The following is an 8274-nucleotide window of genomic DNA, read 5'->3' on the forward strand; positions in this document are numbered from 1 at the left end:
TTTAGTCCTTCATTTTTGGTTGATCCAGATCTGTCAGATATATTTGCAATCATAACATCGTCAGCATCAATGTGTATCTCAATCATTTCTTGTTCTGCCCTTGTAGATTTCGTTTCATTTTTAAAAACCTCACTAGGAATGGAAGTCAAGTTAGCTGTGCTACATTCATATGAACAGTTTGCAACACCCTCAATGTCATTAGCTACGTCGTCATGTGGAATAGTCATAACATCAACACCAGTCACTTCAAAGAGAACTTCATTGTCATCATCTGGTAGTGAAAGTTTGAATGATCGTCCTAGTTCAACTACATAGCTGTAAAGGCTGTCTATAGAACTAAAAAACGAAACAGAACTTGCCACCCATCCTTGCTTGTTTACCTTTCTTCCATGGGAGTCGAAAAATGCAAACCAAGACCCCTGCTTTACAACAGCAAATGTACTAGAACGGATGGTTACCACACCTGCATCATTGTCCAGTAGAGTCCGTTGCAAAGCTACATCAAGTGGCATGATCAGGTCAGACAAACCATTATCATTCTCAAGGTCAATAGCACCGGTAAAAGATTCACCATATCTTATTGAAAACTCTGTATTCCACACATGGTGATTATTTGGCAATTCAGTCACAGACAGATAGGAACGACGTTGATTTATATCTTTAATTTTGTTGGCATTTTCAGACAGTTATACAGTGAAGTTCCATGTACAACAACATCATTTACATCAGCACAATCCCAGGTCAACACATTCTTTATTTTACATTTCAAAGCTGCAACTAAGCTGGTTGGTCCACATTGTCTTTCAGCTGCATCGCCAAACTGAGCATCACCTTGATGAAAGGATCCTGTTAGGACGCGATTATCGGTATCTGCAAGGTCAACAGACTGAATAAAGGAAGAATGTAGAGCTTTCACATAGTTGTCAGTTTGCATAGTTGTTTGAGGATTGTTTAGAGGTTGAGTAATTGAAGTCATTTGACCTTGACTGAGTTTGTTTGAGAGCACAGACGTGTTGACAGAATCACTGTGTTTGTTTGAACGAGAATGCAAAGTGCTTTTGCTTGCTTTGTTGTTGTGAAGGATAGGAAAGATAGAAAAATCAGTTATGTCAGGTGAGATAGAGGTGTCACAGAGGGACAAAGATGCAGGCTGAGTTGGCAGCGCCACCGTTTCAGAGGTCTGCAAAACTTCAGCAGACAGCGAGGCCTCTGAAAACCGCTGTCTGCTTTCAACATCATCTGTGGACTGTGGTCTGTCAACAGGTTTCTGTAAAAGGCAAAAATAAAAAAAATGTAATCAGAGTAAAATAATTGAATGTTGCAAATATATACAATCTATGCACATTTGAAAACTACAAAGCAGCACTAATTCCACTTCTGCCCTCTGCTGGACAAACGCAAGCATTGGAAAGAATGAATAAACACATCAACACACAACAAACTACCAATAACATCATCATGTAACCCAGTGTTTCCCAATCTGGGTGTCAGAATTCCTAGAGGGGTCCCATTGGGCAGACGTATATTACACTTGTACATTTGCTTTATTTTGGAATATTATTCAATAAATTAACAAACACACACATGCATACATACACACACACACACACACACACACACACACACACACACACACACACACACACACACACACACACACACACACCAGGGCTTGACATTAACTTTTGTACTTACCATCCACTGTGACTAGTGATTTCAAGCAACTAGCCATTGGTTATTCTACTAGCCAAGAATTTGATATTGTTTATCCATATCACGACACTGCAACTAACTTCAGAAAATGAGGTGTTAAAGCAAGATGATGAGTGCTTTTGACACTGAGTAACTGAGCATTTTCTTGACTAATACAAACAATGGATAGAGGGCAAAGAGCAGAATAAAGGCTATGCTGATATGTTATATCATACAATAAACTACTTCCAAACTGGCTAATGAAACTGAAGCTATTACTGCTACAGACAAGTTTGACCAGCATTTGGCTGGTTACTCGTGCCAGTGTCAAGCCCTGACACACACACACACAGACACACAAACACACACACACACACACACACACACATGTAACAACAGTTGCCAAAAAGTTATGAAAGGAAAAAGCTTGCGGCAGTAGAAATATCGTCTACCTCCTTAAAAGCAATTTTGTACATTAAGCCCTTTTCTGAGCTGTCTTTAGAGTTCCCCTCATTGTTTTTTTTAATGTTTACAGCATTCTCTTTTGTTTTTGTGCTAATTTGGTTTATTAACCTTACAGACTGTTTATGGGCATGTCCATAATGTTCTTTAAAACACCCTAAACATCTGGTTTAACAAGTATGCAGCTCAATAACTTAAATGTTCACCAGCATTCCCTAACAAGTTTCCAGATAAACGTCTAAGACTGTTATTTATTTGCCATTCAGTGAATAACTGAAGACAAAAATATTAACAAAACGCTGCTTAAAACACAACAAAAGCCATGTTTTACATCATAAAATGAAATATGAGTGAATAACAATGAACACTGTGAAATGCCCATGTTGCAAACAAATGTTTCAGGTAGTTTACAAACATATTTGAACATGCTCATACACAGCCCTTCTAGTCTAGTAAACAAAATCCATATAGCCAAATAACAGAATAAGCAGCAAAAGAAAGACAAAAAACAGTGAGGGGGGCTCTAACTTAGATCTTGAACAATAACCTTAATTCAAAAAAGTGCATGGTCATTTTACAATAAGTTTTTTTTTTTTTTTTTCATTTAACGCCATCTAAATATTTAGTATTTAAATATTTCATAGCAAAAAAAGATGTAGGTACACGTTTTATAACATACCACAACGTCTGCAAAAGACTTCTGGACCTTTGGCAGTCGCTGTCCTTCTGCATCCAAGTCTAGTGGAACATAGCGCCGTTTCGCAGCCTGAGACTTTTTATTGCGACGACCCATCTGTTGTAAACACAGAAGTGCACCATACCATTTTAACACAATTTTCATTACCATCACCTGTATAAAGAAATGCAATAACCTTTGTGATGTGGTTCAGTGACATATCTAGTGCTTGCTTACAAGTCTGGCACACAGTCTATGTTGCAAAGATTCATACATTTCTTTTAAATATCATGCATTATGGTATAGCATGTTGATTGGTATGTGTGTGTGGCATGACCCGCCTAAGTTCTACATCAACACATAAAACAAACCTGGCAGATAGTCAAATACAAGCACAGTAGTTTTTAACAAGCAGGAGCTTCTGTACTTAAACAGGCATTCACACACTTCAGGTCATTTTTGTGCAAAGCTTTACTTGACTTGTGCGCTTTTGGGCTTACATCTTCATCAGACAAAGTGAATCCTGCACCTTCTAAACAAATGAGCACTGACCAGAAAAGATTCCTTTATGAGTACAACAGAGAGTCTTCTTACTAAGAACATTGTTAATGTTTACCAATGCTGTATACCAAGGGCTAAGCTATAAGGGGGAAAAGCAGGGCATTTGCCCCGAGACCCAGTGCCCTCCTGTATTGGTGTTTGGGGGCTTTATTGTAAGAACAGACTGTACAAAGGGGCCCTATACATGGTTTGCTCTGGGGCCCTGTGTGCAATTGTTCCGCCTTGCTGTATACCAATATTGTGTTGATTAATGATTTAGCTGCCTATAACATTGCTATTTCAAACCCAGTTTCATAGATATGCATGTGTTCAGCTTAAGAATGAAATCAATCAATTATAAGATTCCACAATTTACCCAACACCTGCTTGAAGTTTTTCTCCTCATGACAGTCAGCAAGTCCAGTTTGACTGGCCTAATGGCATATGTGAATATGTGCTCATTCAATTGTAAAATGCGAAACATTTAGTGGTTATAGCCCAAATATCTTTTTACTTCCATAGACTAAGTCTTTCTAGGAGTAGGGAAGACAAGAGTAGGGAAGAGAGAAGGGACAAGACAAGCCTTACGCTCCATCTTGTACTTAAGCCATGCAAATATGTGATCTGAGAAGTCTGGTTGTGGTAACCAGTGAAGAAGTAGTATATTCCAATTTTGTGTACATATTCTTGTAAACATAGTGTAACAAATACAATCATGCACTACCTATTTAATCTCGCAATTCCAAAATTTTAGGTAGCCTACTTTTGACAAAACTATTTGCAAGAAAGATGTGCATGCAAACTGTCAAGTATCGTGGATTAAATTCTCTCAAAAATCCTGCCAACTAATGAGGAGAAAATGAAAATCAAGCAGCATAACAGAGCAATGCCTAATATTGACTTAATCCCATGATAAGGAAGCTGTTACCTACTGTTGGCCATGTCTAGTAATGAATTAAGGATTTGGCCCCCCCAAATGGAAAACTGTGCACCCACGGATAACAAACAAACAGCCGCCAAACTCAGACAATCACATATTATGCAGCAAAGTTAATGATAAAAAAAATATTTTGTTAAGTCAAGTATACAGTCAAACGGTAATGACAGTATTGTCACTATAACATTTTCCAATCAATATAAGGGGGGTAATGTTAAATTACAATATATTGTGACAGTGGCACCATCTCTTTTGGACGTCCCTGTGCTTATTCCAAAACACACTGCCGTAAAACCCTCACAGAAAGCTGCATTGAAATGATAGTCATTACAAACAATTGGCCTAGTAAAAACACCAGCTTTCCAACAAATGAGTTTCAACAAGAGTCGTGTACTATGTTTTGGGCCATTATTTGCTCAAGACCAATGTAAGATGGTCAAAATTAACTCCACACCCCCCCCCCCCACCACCACCACCACCACCTTTTTTGCAATCTAAACATATTATAATTAACCAGCCTCCCCTGTTTGACAGACACTGCCAGCTGCCACTGCCAGTGACCCATCACCCCTACTAACAGAATTCCTGCATTAGTGCCATTTTGATCAGTAATGTCAATAGGCAACAATACTGAATAAGAGTATCATGCAAGCATTTTCACAGGTAATATCATAAATAATAATGTTACCTTTTTATCCCAAATGGCAAAACACTGCAAAAGAGAAACAAAAGTTAGTAATTCAATTAGTTACTTGATATGATAACATCGTTTATTGCAATTATTAAGCAGTAGTAGTAGGATGAAATAGAGTAGGAATTTATTTTATAACCATTAGGCCTACTGTAACTATACAATAAAAAGCATGATCATAATATTATACAATAGTACTAGTAGTTGTTGTTGTTGTTGCATTATTGTAGCAACAGGGGAAAACTATCCTCTACCACACATTACTGTCTATGAAGTCATTACAAAACACATATTTTTAAATATACTTTCAAATAATTAAATTCATAGTAGGCCTATTCATCATGACCATACTGCTACAATGTGCAACTTTCCCCCCCAAACCAATAACAGCATGCCAACCCTCAGAAAAGAGCACAAGAAATATAGAATCTAATTCCATCTGATTATGTGGAACGTGGAAGCGCGAGGGACATTCGTCTAACACCACTTGCTCTGCCGCCAAGAAATAGGCAGTATTATTCCAAACGTTATGCAGACATTTCTAAACAATTTCCTCTCCTATTTTGACACAATACTTTAAGCTGTACAACGTGTGACCGCAAGTCATATCCGCATGTCTACTGTTATCTGCGTCACCAATATCACCATATTACCGGTATCACCATGATATCCCAAACTCCTAACTTTCGGCGTTTGATGCAATGTTGTGCAACAACAGACGCCAATGGCGGCGGCGAGACCATGGCGAACCCACCGATATTAATAATCCTACTTGCATAAAAGCGGAATTCATCAAATTTTGACCCAACTGCAATGAGGATTATAACATCTAGGCAATTCTCCAAAAAATAATATGTAATTCTTCTAAAAAGTACAGTATATGAAAACAACATTTTGGATTACGCAACCTAAGCAATGTAAACTAGCGTTGGCCAACGTAGACCTTTATCCTATTACACAAAACCGTATATTAACAACTTTGCTGCAAGGATCACCAAAGTCCCTGTACATGAACTTGACCATTGTTGTGAATATTATTTCTGTACATTACTTAAATATCGACTTTCACGTTGGCCCTGCCTACCTACGACAACAGCAACACGGAGCATGTAGCCTACTGTGATTCCCTGATTGACGCTCCCAACGCAGGACGCTCCCCTGTCGTCTCGCTCCCACTAGGCAGACTATCGGTCCCACCGCCATATAACGGAGCTAGTTATCTTTTTGATGTTAGTTTTTTGTTTCTAACCCTAACCCTAACCTTAACCCTAAACCTAACCCTAAATTGCTTGTATGTGGCAGTGTATGATAATACGTGAAATATAATCGGGTGGGACTACACGTCCGGGAGTGATAGAAACACCTGGGACTACACGTTCGGGAGCGATCTCAGTTGGGAGTGTCAGTCTACCTCCCCCTAAGCAATGTAAACTAGCGTTGGCCAACGTAGACCTTTATCATACTACACAAAACCGTATATTAACAACTTTGCTGCAAGGATCATCAGGGTCCCTATACATGAACTTGACCATTGTTGCGAATATTATTTCTGTACATTACTTAAATATCGACTTTAACGTTGGCCCTACCTACGACAACGGCAACAGCAACATGGAAGGCAACACGGAGCATGTAGCCTACTGTGCTGACAAAACCCTCTTTTAAGCAAACTCCTTCTATACGAACGAAGTTGTTAATGTTTGTGTTCGTATGTTGATATCTCGATTAATACTAAAAACGAAGTTTGCTGATATATAAAGCCTTATTTGTATTTTAAATCCAGCGATTCTGACGGCATGCTGCGCATGGGGTTACACTGTAGAATGCTAACCGTATAGAGCAAACATGTCGGCCATGATTCGACTTGACCAAACTTATGAACGCTCTGCTACTATCCTACTTCTGTTCTTCTACACAACATCTAGTGTCTATGTATGATCTATTGGTTAACTTACTTTACATCTTTAACAACATGTTGCCTTATAATCCAGTATGTATAACCACAAACTGCCTTAAAGATATACGGTAAACAATAGTCTTACCTTCCAAACACTGCAGGGAAGAAACTTGCATGTCTTGTCGTCGAACAACAGTCCTGAGCGAACATGCGCAGTGATGTGATGACGTGTACAGTTACTCTTATTGACTGCAATACACGTTTTCGTCAGCAGAGCGCGCTAAAAGACCAAACATTGATTCTGCTCGTTCACACCTTGATTTGGACACTAGGCTCCAAGCCTATAATGAAAACTTGTTGCTAGTTATTACTGTGTTTTTCGTGAAACAGACAGCTGTTGGAAATATCCTTCACAAATCCTTATTTATTTATTATTGTGTTGGTTGTAGAGGCACTTCTGTCACTAAGCAAAGTAGCCTAAGTAGCTGCTTGGTGTCCCCCGATCCATGAGATAGCGAATAAAAACACCTAGGCCTACTTGCATGTCGTGTCGCGTGTTGTTACAGTAGCCTAAACATTTGAATTCTGAAATGACATTCACTTGCGCATCCGTGTCTATGAATTAACATGCACATGACACTCCACTATCTATCTTTTTTCCGCTGCAAGGGCATTTTCTGTTGTGCTCTAAACCAAGTCCTTTCCCCCTCAACAACCAACTTGTGCAGATTTTGCAATGCTTAATCCTTTATTGACAACTACATATTCCATTAGCCTATTTTTAGTCTCTATAAACAGTAAACTATGCTTAAAGTATTAATTATTCTCTAATGATGTAGAAATCCCAATTCAATGTAGGCCTAATGGATGTGACTAACCAATATAAACTAGGCCTATTTATCATCTGTTAGGCCTATCTCTCTAATTTCTCATTTATGTAGGATAATTGTTTTTTACTCAAGTGTCCAATAAAGACAGTGAAAGTAGTTTGTTCCACCTTTGACTATGAAACTAACGTGGACTAATGTGAACTTTCTGTTTTTATTCCATTTTTGTTGTTAATTTTTAGCTGAACCTGGACCCATTTCTACTTGGCAGTTGTACCATCACTCAGCAATCCATCAGTTACCAGAGAATATGTCTCCATCAACAGTCAGTCTCTATAAACCAGCCAGTCAGCCTTGGTCAGTCAGTTATTCACTACAGCAGAGGTTGTCAACCTTTTTCAACTTGGGGCCCACTCAAATGTCAAAATTGTTCAGGGCCCACCTCTGACCCAATTAAAAATAAACCTCAACAGCAACACACACCAAAATATGAGTATTATTTTTGGAAAATGATTTCAAGGCCCACTTGGAATACCTTCAGGGCCCACCAGT

The 8274-nt window shown here is 38.7% G+C and overlaps 1 long non-coding RNA gene across 1 annotated transcript; it reads right to left on the reverse strand.

Moving 5' to 3' along the window:
• Positions 1-376: 376 nt before the first annotated feature.
• LOC134440852 (uncharacterized) lies at positions 377-7174 on the reverse strand. Its single transcript, XR_010033040.1, has 4 exons — positions 7041-7174; positions 4996-5019; positions 2834-2947; positions 377-1267 (listed from the first exon to the last, which is right to left on the reverse strand). It is a non-coding gene; the product is annotated as an uncharacterized LOC134440852 (long non-coding RNA).
• Between the last annotated feature and the right edge of the window lie 1100 nt (positions 7175-8274).

Source organism: Engraulis encrasicolus, chromosome 24 (genome assembly GCF_034702125.1).
Source record: "Engraulis encrasicolus isolate BLACKSEA-1 chromosome 24, IST_EnEncr_1.0, whole genome shotgun sequence".
Taxonomy (NCBI): domain Eukaryota; kingdom Metazoa; phylum Chordata; class Actinopteri; order Clupeiformes; family Engraulidae; genus Engraulis; species Engraulis encrasicolus.